This window comes from Athene cunicularia (genome assembly GCF_003259725.1).
Source record: "Athene cunicularia isolate RWA chromosome 4 unlocalized genomic scaffold, athCun1 chr4_part1, whole genome shotgun sequence".
NCBI classification, from domain to species: Eukaryota; Metazoa; Chordata; class Aves; order Strigiformes; family Strigidae; genus Athene; species Athene cunicularia.
This window is the reverse complement of record NW_020799098.1, coordinates 41,438,270-41,457,565: the sequence shown is the minus strand read 5'-3', so window position 1 is coordinate 41,457,565 and position 19,296 is coordinate 41,438,270.

Here is a 19,296-nt window from a genome sequence, read left to right as displayed (position 1 = left end):
AAACATGGGGGTAAAAAATACAGTTAACTTACCTACACGATTGTTCCAGCACTCCACTCCCTCTCCCTTTCTTCTATGCATATACACATCTGAAATGAACTGAAAACATGATATATTGCAGACTTTTTTCAAAATTGAAGTGTGACTGTATATGCACAACAGGTATGCACTCTGGTAAAATATTCAAAGATGGAAGGATAACATTAATCTCTCTCCCAGGAACTAAAATATACAATGTGATTTATGTAGCTCATCTGAGCTGGTTCAGTTTAAAATATTCATACAAAATCTCCACAGACAGTTAAGAATCTGGAAACGTTTACAGAAATATCTTACTAAGAACTCCAAGTACTAAAAATAATAAGAAGAGGGAAGAATCATGAAAGAATATGATGGAATTGTTTACCAGCTATTCCATCACATGTGATTGCAACCAAGATGGTCATGCAGAATCTGACAATTGTTTGTACCCCTTATTCCCCTCAGTCTTATTAGTCCTCCTTCTCTCAGTGTTTTAGTGCTCCTGAAAGCAATACTTGACCTCCACAAGGAAGATCCTAATGGTGTTTCTACAGAGTTGGATTTTTGTACAGACAATTCAGCTAAACCTTCCTTTCTGCCACTTAGAATCACAGATCCTACTTCCTGGCAATTCATTTCAAATACTGAGCTCTTTTACCCACATGAAACATAGGTGCCCATAGGTAAATATAACAGAAAAACAACTTACTAACCTATTTTTGAGTAAATACTGATCACATGATATTAATTATTTTTTTTTACTTGGAATAATATTTTATTTCTAATAAGTGCTGAAAATACCATACAAATTTGTACAGCATGGAGGAAAATCCCAATAAAAAGTACCATTGCCATCGAGAATAATGGTAATCACTTTGTGAATAAATATCTTGCATACAAAACTATGTGCTGCAGTCTTACTACTTATTGAGGAGAAGAGTTTGTATTCTAAACTGATTATAAAATTGCGTATGGCGACACTCTTAAAATTCCTCATAGTGCATACCGTGTTTTCTATGATGAATTACACATACATTTGTTTTACACAGCTACATGTGAGCCAATAGTAAACGCTTCAATAATACGAGGTCATTTTCTTATTTTTAAGAACTTTGGGTTAGTAATCTTTCTGGTCAAGTTTTACCTGTGAACAGTCCATTTGGAAAGAAAATAATAATGTATGCTCTTCCCTGGTTGCTTTTTTTCCTTGCTTAATGTCAAGATCATTTGAAGGAATGAACTTCAAGAGAAGAGTGACAACTCATTTTATACCATATTCCTTGTTTGCTGTGTAATTTCATTAGTATTTCATCCAAAGTTGCCTCATTTTGTACAGAAACAGCCTCCTCCAGAAGATAACTTACAATATTTCCTCTGCCAGAAATCTAAGACAGATGATTTATTCCATATCCCTTTTTTCAAGAAGAAACATCTGATGTCAGCAATTCTTTTTTAACTGGAGGATGTTTGCCTACTATTCACAAATTCAATTACCCTTCCTTGATATGGAACAGTCTTTTACATTATTTTATTTTGCAGTTTCAAGTTTTCTTCCTGCTGATTTTTGCTTTTCTTGCTTATTTAAGTCTGCCTGCCATCTTTTGATGATGTGTCAGCAGGTCTCATCATGGGGGAAACAAACAACAGTCAGGAAGTAAAAATCAGCTTCAATTCACACTTTGAATCAAGTTAAGGTACAGACTTCTTGTTTTCCTGCCACGATTAAATGCTTCTAGTAGCAGATGAAACAAAAGTGACTTGTCCAACACTTTATGTTCCACCTGTAGGTGACTCTAGATCTTCCCTCCCCCACCCTTCTACAGCTGATCTGGAAGAAAACAATTCATAAAGACAAAACACATTTGCTCCATAGTTTTACAAAATGTGCCGTCCTGGAACCACATGAATGAATGTTTGCATTGTTAAATATATTTATATACTATATTTTGGCCTGGCTGGTTCTTGGCACCTACCGCTCTCACTGGTTTGAGCAAGTGCTGTCAGCACTTCACATCCTTCCCAGCAGCACAGCTGTATCATGTGTGGCAGACAGTTCCCGTGTCTTCAACTGCATACCCTTTGGGAAGCATGATTTCCAGCACCCGCTCTCCCAAACTCATACTCCTCACAGCAACATCCCTTCATGCCCCAGGGTTAATCTGGCTGCCTTCAACGACTGCCCTGCTCTTCAGCAGCTCTGGCAGTTGTGCGTGTTTAGTGTTTTGGTGCGGTTTTGCAGATTAGCTTGGCATAACTAGAATAGTTGAAACTTGCATAGCATCACCTATGCACAGCATCTTGCATAGCATCAGCTTCAAGGAGAGCTAAGAAGAGGCAGCTAAACAGAGTTTGTGAGTAAATACCAGGTGACAGGCAGACACTGATGCACTCAGCTAGGTTTTATTAATCATATCCCAAAATAAGAATGTGAACATGCCCATGCATAGATGGGTCCCAGAGGTCATTAATTCAGCCAATATCTACATTTGAATAAAAGATACTACTCAGGAAACTGAAATACTTATAAGCCACAAATTACTATTATCCTAAGATAACATGAAATGACTAGTGTGAACAATCACTCATTTTTGATATGGGTGTTTTTGATAGTGTCTAAAAATAACACAACACTGATTTCATGTTTACAGCAGGCCTAAGTATTTCAGCCCTCAAGCAATTCACACTGTTTGCAGTTATATTTACACCTGCCCTCAAAAATCCAAAGTCTACTCTTGCTTTCCATCACCACCTCAGATGTCAAACGCCCCTATCTCTCCCAGCCAGAGACTCGACTGACAAAAGACCAACTTACACTGGAGTACAAATCCTTCTCTACACTGCCATTACTGCTGCATACATTTTGTCACAGCACAAGTTGCATTTCTTTCCTGTTTCTCACCTCCCAGGCTGTCCTCTTTCTACTCTCAGGTGTCACTTTGCTTAATAACGAGGACTTAGGAGTATAGGTTAGACAAACTGTCCTGTGCAAGAGTTCAGCTGACCTGGAAGCACTGACTCGCACCAAGTTTCCCCATCAGTGATGTTAGTCCCTTCTTCAGAAGAAAGCATTCTGCTCTGAAGAAATCCTGCGATGTCATATATTCATATGAATTCCTCTGAAACACCACATACTGCCCATTCTTTGCCATGCTGGTGGAAATACAGAGTTGCACTTTTAAAAACTGTTTGAAAACCAGAAAGGGATGCACTGTCATTCTGTGCCTTGCTAAGAGAAAACAGCACTTTCACAGATGCCCTGGTCCACTAAGCATACATATCCCTCTACTACTGCTTTGGGACAGTTTAACAAAGGGTGAATTTCTTCTTTCCAAGATAGAGGGGAAAAAAAACAAGCAATGGATCAAGAAACAAAACAATGTGATGGTAAAAGACCATTGCAAAGGATGTAGAAGCAATTTAGCAGAGCTGATCTTCAGTAAACAAAAAGAATGGAAAGTCACAGCTGCTGTATTTGTGTAGTTCAACCCAGAGTTTAGATCACAGCTTAAACTCTAAGAAGGGAAAGAACTGTACGAGCTTTGCAATCCTATAACAAAATGGAAAAAAACAAGCCTTATGTTAAGGTGCAGCGAGGCAAAACCTTTGAAAGAATCTTCAATCAATCTATCTCTGCAAAAACTGTTTGTAAATCTTAGATCTGTTTGTAGATCTTAGTCTGTATACCTTGATTTTCTGTTACTTCCTATTGCTGTTGTGAATCTGGGCTTAAGTGTTTTTCTCCCCCTCAAACAGGTGATTTTGCATAGAGAAACCAACCAGAGGAAGAAAGACATTAAATTCTGGACATTCAGATAGTCACAGAAACTTCTGCATGGAGGCAGTCACATCTGTAGCCTTGTATTGCTTGTTCCAGTTTTCTTTTTCCAAAGCTTCACTGCTTCTATTACCCCTTCTCCTTATTTCATTTCTCTTATTTCAAAACCTCCCCTCTAAACTTGTAACATTAGAAAGGTATCTTCCACCCCTTAGCTGTTGATATTTCTGGTATGATGCATCTTCCTCTCATTGTTGGCTCTGCTTTGTCTAGTTGGATAGTAAACGCTCATCCAAATCTGTTATTACCACGCAATCACATCATTGAAGCCATGGAAACAGTAAGATATGTCTGACTGGGAATACAGCAATTAGCAAATAAAACAGGTCTTGTGACTTTTAATAGAAAATTTATGAGGGTCATTAGGAGTCATGTCTCCAAGGACAGCCTTACTATTCATGATAGGGCTCAAGGCTTTTTTATTTCTAACTTTTTTTTTTTTCTTTAATATATACATACCTGGGACAAAGGCTGCATGGCAATAACTTGGATTAGAATACAGTGACAATCCGAAAACATTCCCTAACACAAGGTTAGCACTTCCCTTCTTTGGGGTTTGGCACAGAAGAGAGGACATTTGTAACAAAGTATTTCATAAAAGGCCTCTAAATTGTTCATAGAATGCAGAAATACCATAATTTGAATTTATTTGTTGACACAGCCAATTAAAAAATCTTGGTGAGCAGGAAGATAAAGTTAGCATGATGGTCTGTGATTGTTCAGGTTATAGTAACCTGACCACTAGCATGCTAGTGAGGATTATCCTAAATTTCTGAGGGAGTTCACCATACTGCAGAGATGAACTTGCCAGCCACAACTGTTTCAGTGTACCACCATATGTCTGTATCTACTGTTCAGGCTACTATATCTTTGTTACACATTTTTGGCCAATGCCTACAAACTATATCTAGAAGCACTAGCAAGATACTAGGAGATGAAAATGGATGATGAAGCAGCAAAAGGTTTCCAAAGATGTTCTACTGCATTTCTAAAATAAGGTTTCACCTTCTTTTTGATTATTCCTTGTCAAAAGCTAAATTAACACAGAAAAATAATGGCATGTATTTAGAGCCAGTTAATATATTCTGACTTATTGCTTTAGATGTCACTATCATTTAGAGGAATAGTGCAATTTAGGTCTAGGTGGACTTAGAAATAAATAGCTTATGGGTGACTTAGTACCTTCTAGCTCATCATGTATAGACACAGTTCCATTTTTTCTGATGGTTGTTAAAGGTGACAGGTAAAATGACTTTTGGCAGTTGCACTCAGTTCCCCAGGGAACAAGAGTCAAATTCAGAATACATGCAATAAAAGAACGTTGTATAAACGTGCTACTGAGTTTGACAGGCTGAAACAATCTCAGTAGGATGGCAAGGACAGACTGCAACAAATCAGGTTCCATAAAGGTGTCCACAGTGTTTGGGGGTTATATTATTTGAGTGGCAGAAGTGATGGAAAATTAACATACTGCTTCCTTGTAGCAAAAGAAGTTTCATTAATTTGATTTGGGTCATCATGCCTCCTGCCCCCCTCCCCCACACTGGTATCTAAGCTAATAACAGTAAAGACCTTGTAACAACATGAATTCATATGTGCAGGGTAAAGATGGTGTAACTGTGTTGCCCTGTAATATTGTACTATGTGTACTGAATTTGCAAGGCCTCAGGACAGAGAGGGTTGTCCAGCTTGGTCCGTTGGACATTTTCTTGACCCGCCTGCAACTTCCTTTTACTTTGGTTAGCTCTAACAGCAACGTTTCCTAATTGACCAGGTTCTAGGGTTAATTTGTTTTACCTGTGTTTATCTTCTATAGTACAATCATAGTTTTCATACAGATAGCAATAAGGAGTTATTCCATATAGAACAACATATTTATAGATAATGTACTAATACAGAAAAATACAAGCTTGGCGCATTAGTAGAGGCTTAAGAATTAGAGAAACAAGATGGGGCAGCATGAGAAAATCAAAGAGGGGACATAGGCCTGGTACTGGAAACCTCACAGCTGTAAACAACTCACCAATGGTCACTAAAAGAGAAGTGGACCTGGAACCAGAAAAAGTGGGCTTATGTGTAAAAAATAACAAAGAAGTAGTATCCATTTTTTTTTTTTTTTTTTTTTTTTTTTTTTGGTGGTTGGTTGTTTATTTGAGAGCATCTGTAACTGAAGAGAAAGCAGAATAGTTTCTGACACTTTCCCTCATACGGAGTCTGTGAATCACAATTTTAACTATATTTTCACTATTATTAAACTTTTTCCTGCACAGATGCGTTCTTTCTCTTTCTGTAATAGTTATATTTGGACCAGTAATGGTTCTTGGATTAGACTATTAAGATTTCAATTCTATTGGCAATAAATTTTTGGCATTGTGTGAGGTGTATTTTGGTTTTGCCCACAAACAAGATTTTGACTGCAACAATGGTTGGTAGTTCTAAGTACACAGAAGTTTAAAAAAAAAAAAAACAAACAACTCTGGATTTGCTAAGGAAAAGTCATCTTGTGCAGAGTGGTTGTATTTCTGTATATAACTTAATTATTCAGTAATCATTAATTTTAAAAAGGAGAAAGATTATTAAAATGTTTTGCTTACTCTCCCAGTACTTCTGTAACTTTGTAGTGTACAAATGGGACTGTATCTCTAATTCTGAGAACACTGTATTGTGTTCTTCTTCATGGCATACTGTTTTACTGTCATACAAGTTAATAAAACCGTAAGATTAAAAAGACCATTGGAGGCCAAAATGTTAGTCACTAATATGTCAGAAAACCTACTACTATTGCTACTCTATTAGCTATATTTTGCCTAAATGTATTTATGCACCATTTGTACTTATTTGTTCCTGTGCCAACACTATTCATTACCTCAAAATTACATTCACTGTCCATGTTGTTTATCATTTTAAAATATTCAGTCACTGTCATAATACTTCTCACTCTATTTTGCCAAGCTAGGAAGCTTTTTTTAATGGTCCCATTGAAACAAACTCTTATTTTTCCATAATACTATTAACCCTTCTTTTCACTCATTCCAGTTAAACTCCATCTCCCCTGAACATAAATAAGCAGAACCGATAGTCTTCCTACTAATCCTTACTGTTAATCCTTAATTGTCTGCCTTGTCCTTTGTACTATTAGATTTATTGTTAAATTACATTGTGCTTTGGTTCATTTTGTTCTCAGTGCTGTTCAGCTTCTTCTGTTCTCCATGTTTTCCTGAGGGTCTGTTAGCACATTGCAAATATACACTGAGCAGTAGATTTTTATAAGTGCACTTTTTGTGCCACAATCACTTAAGAAATCGTTACATACGATCAGTCCCAACCCCAAGCTCAGAGAAACACCACTTGAAATCTTTTATTTCAGTAATTCCCTCAGTATAATTCACTTTCTGTTTAATCTATTCCATACATAACTCTCACATTTTATCTCAGTTCTCATCTTAATCTACCTATTGCTTTTCCATGTGGCATCATGTCAAATGCTTCATTGAAATCTATACAGACTAGACAATTTTAGTTTCTTTGGACTAGCCAATCATCCCTCCAGCCAAAGAAAAATATCAGGTCAGCTGGCACTATAAAAAAATTCAAACATGGACTTTTATGGTAGCCTGTTTTCCAGCTGCTTCTATTAATTCAAAAGAATTAACTTCCTGCAGCTGAAGATCTTGCATCTCACTGACCTCAAAGCAAACAGTTTCAAAGAACAATATTTGATTTCTCTTCTTATATTATTGCGTGCTGAACAGAAAATTATCACAGTTTGTATGTTGAGATCTGTAACTGAAGATATACACAGTTCCCTACCAAATCTCTAATCTGTTCAATTCTATATACAGCTTTTCAACATCAGGGGGCTTTAAACAACACTTAAAAGACAAGACCACATAAGCTAAGCATTTATTTAGTGGGTATTCCACATTAACAACCTTTGCACTGGAGGAGGGTCTGTCTGTAGATCTAGTTGCCATTTCAGCAGTACGGCATCCTTTCCACCTCTCATCTGGCACCAGTGTGACCGACATCAATACTGTATACTTTGAAAATTTCAGGTGAAGAAACTGAATGCTCTCTCAGCCACTTAGATGACATTCCAAGCACTCAAGGTTTTCTTGCCTAACTGATTTGCATTCTTAGTTTATATGCAACTGTCTTGTCCATGACCTTGAGAAGATGAGAGGACCTAAATACCTATATATACCTGTAAAATAAAAGCAGACCAAACCATTTATCTTCTAAACTGTTAAATGCAGTCCTGGCATTAACTAGCAATCTTCACAATGAAGAGGCCTGGACACAGTTCAGACGTTAGCACAGGATGGGGACCATTATGAAATCTGCATTTTTCTAGTAGCTGGTAGTCTCCTGTTTTGAAGGCTAAGAAGGTTCAAAAGTAGCAGTGCAGGCTATTCCACATCAACAAGTTAGTTTCAGTGCTCAGAAACATTCTTGGGCATGCTTAACTTACTTGTACAAGTATACATACATACAGCCTAGGCATATAGCTACTAAGGAAATGCTACACTGCAAATTAAAAATACAGATATAAACAGATCCCTTTAACCCTTAATTACACTGAATAAGAAATGAGTCTGTCATTCCTTATGTTCTCCTTTCCCCATTCTGGGAGCATACAGGGATTGAGAAAACTGCACTAAGAATTATTATTTTGTGCCATGTAAAGTTATAACTAGAGAATATGGCCCCAGACACTCTCCTCATCCATAGGCATACAATCCAGGAAACTTTTCCACAGACAGATGACCTCAGTTTGCACAAACGATATGTTTCTTTTCACATTTTTAATTACCAGGAAGTCTGATCAGCAACTGAATGTGTGCCAGAGATCTGACACTTAGAGGCTTTAATGGCCCTCAGCAAATTTTTTCTGGGGTCAGCACCCACACTACGGGCCCCAGAGACCCCTTTGTCTCAGCCCTGGGTAGTAGTGCCAGAGGAGTACCAGCCCCCATCTCCACCACACACCCCATGGGTCCAGACCCTGACCTGTGGGCTGATTTCCTGACCTGACCTCAGGCCTGCCTCACCACCACAAACTCACCAGTCCATCTTGACTGTTGCTTGAACTTGTCTGTGAGCTCTGGGTCTACCCTGCTGGCCTCACTGAGGTGGCAAGAGCCAGGGCCCTGGCTAGCCACACTATCATGCTTAGCTTCCCACCCCTTAGGGAGTAGCCAGCCTCTGCTGCTCCCTGACAGTGTGCATCAGCAATTAATCTCTTGATAAAGGTCAGATTTCACTTTTTTTGCAGTATTTCTTTTGGAGTTCTGTACACATAGTAGCCCTATTCCCTGCACAAGGTTGAGATGGCTACATCAGCCACATCAATCAGCCAAGCTGAAATGCAAATTGTCACTGTAGAAAAATGTTGCTACTGGAGTTCCTACTGGGTTGGTTTAGGGAACAGTCTTACTTAACATTTCTGTTCATGGCCTTGGCTCAAGGAGTAGAGAGGTACTCGGGAAGTTGGCTAGTGGCACAAAGTTGACAGGAATACAAATGAAAGTAGGAATGAAAGTGGGGGAAAATAAGACAACCTATAAAACTGAAATAGTACAAACTGAATGAGAACTAACACTACCAAATGCAAGCACAAGTTCTGTTGTGGAAGGAGTTTGTAGGGCCTTATCCAATACACTGAGCTACTCTTGTTTCTCCATGCTGAAGAGCATAATGGGAGACAGATCAGAGGAATGCAAAATCCATTTTATTAAGGGATATTACATTAACTTAGCTTATTTAGCCCAGCAAAATGATGGCTGAGCCTGAAACACAGAAGTCACATATAAAGACCAGAAAAGGAGTTTTCTGAAGAAGTTTGTTCCAACACAGGCTGTGTATCAACAGAAGGAAGGTTTCCAAAGAGTAGATTTCTGGAAACACACTGCATTAGAATCACAGGAAGAAAAACAACCTGTTCCATCAAGACCAAGCCTAATTCATGGAGAAAGACAACAGTTGTGTAGCTTCTGCCAAGATACAAAAAGCACAGATAGGCCACAGTTAGAACTGTGTAACTTTACAGGGATATACCTGCCCAGGTTAGTGCATTTATCAGCCCGTAGTCAAAGTTCATTGGTTAATAGTGATAACATGGAGTTAGCGTTCCGTCTGAACTGAAGGACACATGCAGGGCAGCTGCTGGCACCATGTATTTTGTGAACATCCCCACTGCCAGAGAGAACCGCAAGCTGAGACTGTATTAGCAAGTAGAGCAGCCCAACAAGAGATGTATCAGGCAAAATAGTTGTTACTGAGGACCTGATATCCACACTGAAAATAACTGAGGAATTTTTCCCTTTGTGCTGTCTTGTGACCAGAGTGCATTAGATGCATTCCTAGAACACATTTACCAGTTAAGCTTTGTCCAAAATCAATCCAGTTCACACTCTGTGAAACTGCTCTGCAATGCAAATCAAAGCTCAGTAAGGACACAATAAGATGACTTGCTTCAAAAGTTCATTATCCATCTGAATTAAAACATGAGACTGTTGTCATTAGAGCACTGCCAGCCTTAAGCTACACACAGTTTGAGATGGATAAAACCTTACCTTTTCATAGACCCAGGTACCCTCCCTGAACTTAATCTACAGCAGCAATGGTTTCAACAGACACTCCCAACCCTAGTTTCACCATGAGGAAAACATTTGGCTCCTGCCCCCCATTGATGACATGAAAGCACTATTCAGTATAATCAAAACCACAGGTGAAACACATCCTCCACTAACAGGAATCAACATGTCTTGAGAAGTGGGAAGCTAGTCACTTTTCTATCTTGTCCTACGGTCATTAAATATAAGCTTAAGAAAGGAAGTTTCAAGGCCATGCTGAATTCATTTGTAAGTGTTTATTGGTCTGGGCTTTTTTTTCCCCTCCTTTCCTTTAGACCATCAATAAAACATTAGTTGTGAATGGCTGATTTGTTCTAGTTCCAGCAGGTACGCTCCAGGCTCACTGCAAGGCTTTTCATTTTGAAAACGTTTTTGACATAACATTACTATGTTACCATCTGCCTGAGTGACAAATCCCAGATAAAGAGCTTTATTGGGCCACTCTCTGTCCTTTAACACACAATCTATGCTAAACTTCCAGAGGCAGTTTTAAGTATTTTAAGACCAAAACTAAACACTACAACTTAACACTGTATGGAATATACTGATAGGTTATACTAGCACATACAGTATGAGAGGCCCACACAGAGAAAGGCAAGTGAAAAATAGATACTGTATTTATTATTTAATAAGAATGAGTTTAAAAAGCAGCCTACAATGCAAGCCATGTTTTTCCATCTCATGATGGATGTCATAACAAAGTGCAAGGAATAAACAGGAATGGAAGAAGGGAGTCCTTTCCCTTGGAGGTGGGGTAGGAGTCTGAAAGCTTTCTGTACTTCATAGCATATGCTGAAGGAGCAAAGGTCCTTTACTGCCATCACCTGGAATAAGTGAAACCAGAAAAAGAAACTTCAAGCAATACAGTCAAAACTCTTATGTTTATATTATGTGCTGTTATGCAGGTACAATGACAACATAGGCTTAGTTCCTCATGAGAGCAGTCAGAGAAGCAGTGAAATTAAAAAATGGCATCTCTCAAGAGAAAAGGATAAGAAGGATCTTCGTTCAACACCTGTACAATGAAACCAAGCATGATCTCTGCAAAACACAGATACCATTCTACATCCTAGCAGGGCCAGGGCTTCCCCACCTGGGGTGCTCATAGAAGAACCCTCAGAATTAAACCTGCAGTTACCAAGATGGTAAGAAAACAAAATAAGGCTCCAGAAGATTTAGGAGAAAATGTAAGAGTGTAAAGCAGAATCATCGTGTGTGTCAGACAGAAAGGCAGTGGGGCTCTCAGATCTCCATAATCTCTGATTGTGGTAAAATTTAGCTAAATATAATGAACTCCCGTTGTGTTCCATGCTGACACTAAAATACATGCAGGTGATGTTTGGAGAGAAACAGACACAAAACAATGTTCTAATCCACATATATATATGTAATTTGTCTGCTTTTCAGTAGGTCCCATATGGAAAAATATCTGGAAGCTTGATGTGACAGATATTACTACAGCTGAAGCCAACAAAGGAACACCAGACAGCGATCACTGAATGCCCCTCATCTTCCACTGCATAATCATTCAGAAGCAGACTGATCTGCCAAATACTAAAGAACTCTTATACTATAAAAGTAGTAAGAGCTTCCCTACTTCAAGAGACACCTCAAAGCATTCTTTGGGTCAAAAATAAGGATTAATCCAGTAGCTTTGAATCACTTCTCAGAAATTTTTGCATCCTCTTTTTTTAATTTACTGCAGTGATTTAGCTCTAAAACATACTCAGATGGTAGGTAGAGCAGCTCTGTGTTGTCTGCTGTTCATATATATCATTAAGGAATTTAGAGACTCTCAAAATAATGCAGGAAAAAGTATCCATAATTCTCTGAATGAAGTCTGTGCTGTCAGGGGGAAAAGCCTTCCATAAGCTTGATGTTAAATAAATTGTCTTTTCAATAAGAAAAGTGTCACTAAAAATGCTGATGCTGTATTTCAAAGTCTGAAAGGATGAGAAATGCTGTAAATTCAAAGACTAGAAAACTCAAAATATTGGTGTAATATTTTCCTCCATTTCCCTAAGTGTGTATTAACTTAACAAGGGGAAAAAGACACCCATTAACTGGCACTTTGATGGTTCTTGAACACCCGGCAAAAGTTGTCAGCTGCAGATTTGATTTAGATAAGCAGCAAATAGGTTAGTGATCTGTATTCACACAAGTTTTGCCGTTGTAACACTAGTTAAAAACCTAGGCATAAAATTCCTCAACTGATATAGATATTTATGGCTCTTTCGTATGAGATATCTATTCTTAGTGTTTTTATTATGTCCTTTTTCAAGTCCTGTCAGAAAGAGAAGTAGAGTGCAGGCTAAAGATGAAAATCAAATCAAAATATACACATGTTCAATTGAAGTTTTAATTAAATCCTTGTGTCCATCTTTTGAAAAAGATTCTTAGCTGTAACACCTATCCTAGGTCAAATGTAGTAGGCATCACAGACAGAAAACCTAGCACGTTAAATATATTACATGAGAGAAATGGGAATAGGAAGCACAAGAATAGAAAAGCAGCTCTGTGGAGCTGGAGTGCAAAGAATACATGCTCTGCAAGAAGAGGCCAGCTTGTGGCAGCACACCTGAAAAGCAGTGTTGTGAGGAGGTGTGCCATACTACAAACTCACTGCTTGCACAGAGAAATATTTTTATATGCACTTTTGAGCACTTACCTCGACAAAAGCCATTTAATATTTGCTCCCATGACCAACTATGCAATATAGGAATTTGTCCTAAAAGAGAACCCCCAGTGAAGACAAATTTCAAAAATAAAGTAAAATGTCAACATAAGCACAACCCTTAATTTGAGTTTTGCATGCATCTCCTGAGCTTAAATAAGAAGCAAAGCACCTAAGGGAAGGATTTCAAAATCTGCTAAAGACTTTAGAAACCCATATCTCTCTGAAAGTCACACATTTGAATGAGATTATTATGCTATTAATATAGTGTTTATTTTGTTCAAGGTCCTGTTGGACCAGCAGGAGTAAATTTCCACTCCTGTGTTTGGCACATATACATAGAAGCAAAGAATCACAGAATGATGGAGACTGGAAGATACCTTTGGAAATTATCTAGTCCAAGCTCCTGCTCAAAGCAGGGTCACTTCTGAAGTTAGAGCAGGTTGCTCAGGGCCTCATCTAGCCAAGATTTGGAAAGCTCTAAGGATAAATATTCTGCATGCTCTGCAAGTAACTTGTTTCACCAGGGGTACGGACACAACCTTACTTCTAGCAGTTGTATGGGAATAAATTCAGTGCCTGTGACACATGCTTACCTTGATTGGGAGATCTACATACCCACATAAGCAATGTTTCTAATTCCCATGCATTTGAATATGTCTCTGCTGATATTTAAGGACTTGGAAGTGTTATTTTAAAAGGCTATGGGTATTAAATACTTCCAGAAGGCAATTCTGATTTAAAGATCCATTTTTTAATACTTTTGAATAGTGCAATATTCAAAACTATAAGAGAAACTGGAATCACCTTGTTTTATGAAGCTGTACAATACATGGTGTTTTTTTAAAAGTAATAGAAGCTTCTTGAGAGGAACTGTCCCCTACCTTATTTTTGCACATCACACTGCAGAACAAACCTTTCCATTTTTCTGCCTTATTCCCATTTTACTTCAGGCCTTTTAGAGCTGCTATAAAACAAAATTGTAAGAGTACCTTTTAATAAACCGATTCCAACTTTATAGGTAATTGCTTTTCCCATAGAGTGACCCTCCCACAATTCAGGCACAGCTGCAGACTGCCAAGCAACAACGACTTCAGACTAAAATATTTCCTGAGAAATTTTCTTTGGATGAAGTTAATGCCCTGAGTCTTGCCTCAGGCCATCAACCCTCTAAATCAGTCATTAATCCCTAGAAATTGCCCAGGGCCTCAACTGTTATTGCTTAAACACACTAAATTAAGTTTTGAACAAACAGAGCAAATGAAGGTCAATATCAGGAAACAGAATTCAACGAAAATTAAAGAAAATTCTGAGAAGTATATAATAGGTCTGAACCAGTTCGAGGGATACAAGGACTTGATCACAAGGTCTTTTGTAGTTACTGAGGACAAGACCAGAAAAGCAGGGAGTTTACCTCCAATTTCAGTGGGCTTTAGGTCAGATGCTTAATGCTCTAAAATGTCACTTCTGGCACAGGGACAGGTCATAAAATGTGCTTGTAATGTCAAAACACTAAAACCAAATTATAGTTGCATGGTATTTTTAGTTATACTGGGGTAGATGATGCATTTCAAATACACTGTCACAGGACTCTACAGGCACTGGAAATACTTCCTGCTAGACTTTTCAAAGAGTACAAGTATTTGGGAGCTACCTTTATGATGGATTTTGTTTGGCCCTTTCCTTTCTCACACACAAAAGCATACTGCTCTTCAACATTACAAATTATATGCATGCTTCCTTGTAAAATTTGTTGTTTCCCATCTTCATTCCCTTAGCCCCATTACTATTGCTGGTAATAGTACCAGAGAACCCTTCACCATCAATCTCCAGCAGTCCACCATTACCCACTGACCAGCTCATGTATCACTTGAGTTTCACCAATTCCTTCATGATCTTTATGCATAACCTAAGAACCCCTACAAGTCTCTTCACAGTCCTCCATGCCAACCTCCAAGAGCTTCCTCTGATCCCCAGACCCACATTTATCTTCCTCTGACCGCTGCCAGACCTAACTACAGCAAAACCTTCCAATACATCTACAAAAACCATTGCATGTTTCTACAGAGAACTAGATACACAAGCTACATAAATACAGATGGGGGGGGTGTGCTTGTGTGTGTGTGTAATATTTTTTTTTTCTTTCAGTGAATCATAATGGTTGACTTTGGAAAAAAAAAAAAAAAAAACCAAAAAACAGCAGAAAATATATATGGAAAAAATCCATAAGGAATTTGCCAAGATAAAACCTGCTATATTCTTGGTCTAGTTTTACACTCTTTTCCAAGCACCTACTATTGCCTGTTCTCAAACTCAAGAAACTGTCTTAGATACACAATTGGTTTGACATGCTTTTAAAGTCATGGTCAAAAACAAGCAATTTTTTACAAAAATCTTTAAAGCCACTCATCTTTCCTAAACAATTTTTTAATCTGTTCTTCTCTTGCTTGTCAAGAATGACTAATTCTGTAAATTTGACTTCCAAAGTAGTTGTCATGGAAATTAAGGTGATCTTGCAAACTGTAAACATGATTTCCCTCTAAGAGCATATAGAGAGATAAACAAGATGTCTTGTTTGAAAGCGAAACAACAAATTCTGTTTTGAGCTAGTCACATTTCACTCAGTGGTAGACAGTAAGAGTCACAAGCCAGCAGAAATCATCTTATCTTTACTGTAGAATTTATCTAAATTTATCTGGCTGACTATATCCTCCCTCCCTCCCTGAATATGTTATAGTAATCTTAAAATCAGTTTGGAGCTGCATCAGTAATTATTCAAAGAGATTAATTTCTGCCTATTTCAAAAGTGTAATAAATAAAAATGGACCTTAACTCACCTGCCATGTATTCCAAAACTGCAGTGAGAAATTAGGAACTTCAGTATTAATTAAGTTAGAAGTAGGCAAGTGACAAAACAAATTAAAAAATTATTTATAATTCCAATGCAGACAGTTTCTGGCACAAATCTTCTTTTAAAACAATGTTGCCCTCAGTAATGTACTTGAGTAAAATAGTCTGAAGTACTTAGAGCAGTTTTAACTCCCTTCTTCCTATGTGGCACCCCCTTCTTCAATGTTTGCATAGAGATGGATTTTATGATGTTATAACACAACTACTTTGCTGTCTAGTCTCAATCACAGCACTTACAATACTAACTTTAAAAAAAACTCACAAACTACTTTGCTGCTTGTTGTCTGGAAGTTGCAAGGAGAAAAATGTGGCCTTAACTTATGTTCCCCTTGCCAAGAGAAAGTCAGAGCCTCTCAGCATCACCTATTCAGAAGCAGGTTTTCTTCTTCATACTCCCACTAACACCAAACCACAAGGACACACAACAGGTGCAGCTACACGGCTGATCTGTGCTGGGGATTGACAGTATTTCCATGTTGAACCTGGAGTAAATTTGATGCTAACCAACATTTCAGAGGAACAAGACAAGAAGCAAAAACTAATAGAGGCTTATGTATACATTTAAACCATGATCAGAGCTACATGTTGAAGATTTTAAATATTAACAATTTTTAGCAGGAGTCTTGAAAGCTCAGGAGTTCCAATCTAAGGAGTTCCAGTCTAAGGTATGGGGCAGATAGTGTGTAATACAAAAATGAGAAATTCATATAAGCTATTTATTCAGGTATTGCAGATGTATATTTTATATATGTAAACCAAAACTGAAAGAATTCTATGAAACCGAACCTAAATTAATCCCTGAGAAGTGATATGTACAGTTTTGTAAGTGCTTACTTGAAGCAAATGGCTTCAAGCTTTGTCTTTTGTTCAGACACAGATAAAATGAGTAGCTGTTGATTTAATAAACTTGTGACAGAGGATCTCAATTTTCTTGATTATGTTATTTTGCAAAACTTTCTACCCATTTGAAACCTCCCATTATTTCACATTTCTTCCACTCCACATGCAGAAAATTTCTCACTGACAACCTCCAAAGTAAAACACTGCCAGTGCAGCCACTGTATCTATTTGTCCATTGGGATTTACACCTCATTACTCAATATAGTGTTACATGCAGCTTGTGAATAGCTACAGTATCCTCCTATACCCACTTGGCTCTGTATTTATTGACCTTTTTCAAGCTCCTGATTAGCTAGAGACATCAGAAAATTATGTCACCTCTTCACTGCTGCACAGAAGAGAGGCTAATCAGAATTCTACATACTATATCTATAGCAGGTCCACTTAACATTTTAGCTACTTAAGATTATCTATGGTTAGAGTCTCAGCTCAGTGGAATCTCATCATATTTATAAGATATTTATATCTTATAAAAGTTCAGCTCAAACTTTGGACTTGTGATAGAAAACAAAACCTATTGTTTTCAAAATCACTTTTTGCTATTTGCTTTTGTATTTTAAGCTTCAAAACCTGCTAGCTACAGACTCAAAACTGCAGTTATTTGCAGCTTTAAGTTCTTTGGTTGGTTGTAGTTTGGTTTGGGTTTTTTTTAAATAAGGAATTAATCGCTGGTAGCCAAGTTTCAACAAGAGAAGTTGTTCATCTCCATATTTTATAGATGCCACTGTCAAGATTTGAAGGCAGATGCCAGAAGTGGAGCAAATCTGAAAATCAGGACACCTAATTAGGCATGAAAATGAGATTTGGGAACTACATTTCATGCATTTCAGTTCTGAAATCTTGGAAACAAAATTCACTAGTATGTCATCAAATTAACTTCACATCAAGGTTCTGCTGTCATCATAATATGGTTCTTATAAGATTTCCAGAATTATTTGCTTTGGAACCACAAATGAGGACTGTGAAAAGTACAGGATTTTAAATTTTCAATTAGATCCATATGTTGAACTGCTCTCACTTTAAAATTTTAGGACATTAATACCTAGAAGTCTGACTTAGCTTATCAGGCAAGCTTTCAAGTGACATATCTCTATATGGAAAGTGAGCATATATGCAGTGGATGCTGAAATGTATTGCTGTTTCTTCATCTACACACACCATTTGAAATGCTTATGAATATAAAACAGTATTTTGGCCCCTTGGGTTTTTTTCGCCAGCCTAACCAGACAGTGAAGAAGCATAACACAGCCAAGAGAGGAGGCCAGTGCCACAGTGGGTTTGGCTCCACTTGCATGGTGATTGATGATCTGATTCTGAAATGTTTCCCAAAAAATCTCACAGAAGCTCTACCTTACCCACAAGGAAAATATCATTTGCTCTGCTGGATTTTTCGCATCCTTTCCTTCCAACTACACCTATACAACTAGAGAAATAATGGTTAGAAATACTCCAAATTTGGAAATTAAAAAAAAAAAAAAAAATTACCTGCCAGCCCCATAAGAGCAATTTTCTTCCTTTCTTTCCCTTCCCTTCTTTTCAGTACTGGAAATACTGGAAGTACAGCCTATAGCTGTAGCTAAGGACTCGGTCATGGGAGTTTAATTACAAGCCTTTAGCGTCAATTCCCCTAAAGATAAATAATAAAACATTTGGTTCAGTTGCGTACACTTTCTTCTTTTCCTATACTAAAAAGAAGTGGGATGTTAACAGAATAGTGAAGTAGCTTTATCCTCCTTCCCAATACACTGTGTTCATCATCTTACAGTTGTGTGAAGACTGAGACAATACTTGTCACACATTGTACATCATCCTTTAAGGATTCAGCAACTTCCACTTACCCTTTTTGAACACTCAAAAAAACCCCAATGCACTACTGCACATTAACTAGCAAAATGTGTGCAATTATCTAATAAACAGGCTGATGAATTATTTTGGATAATTTTCTCCTAAAGCACTGTCCAGATTATCACAAATTGAAAATGATTATAAAAGCCATTAAATTCATCTACAGTATATATTACTTTAAGAATTTGGACAGATTTTTGCAGCATTATTAACAGAGATTAAAAGCATTAACATCAAGTCCAAAGCCTGCATTTTTAGCAATCTGATGAAAATGTACACAATACAGTCTGTGTTTCTGCACAGCTGAATAGCTACACTGGTTTGGAAGCTGCTACTCTGTAAGTACATGTTACTCAGGTGTTTATTTTTCCAAAGGCTTCGGCTCCAAAACCAGTAAAATTGTATCCTTCCTGCAGCTAAACTAATCTATATTCATCAGAACTAGGTTGGCATGAGCTGAAAATCACTATTTAAAA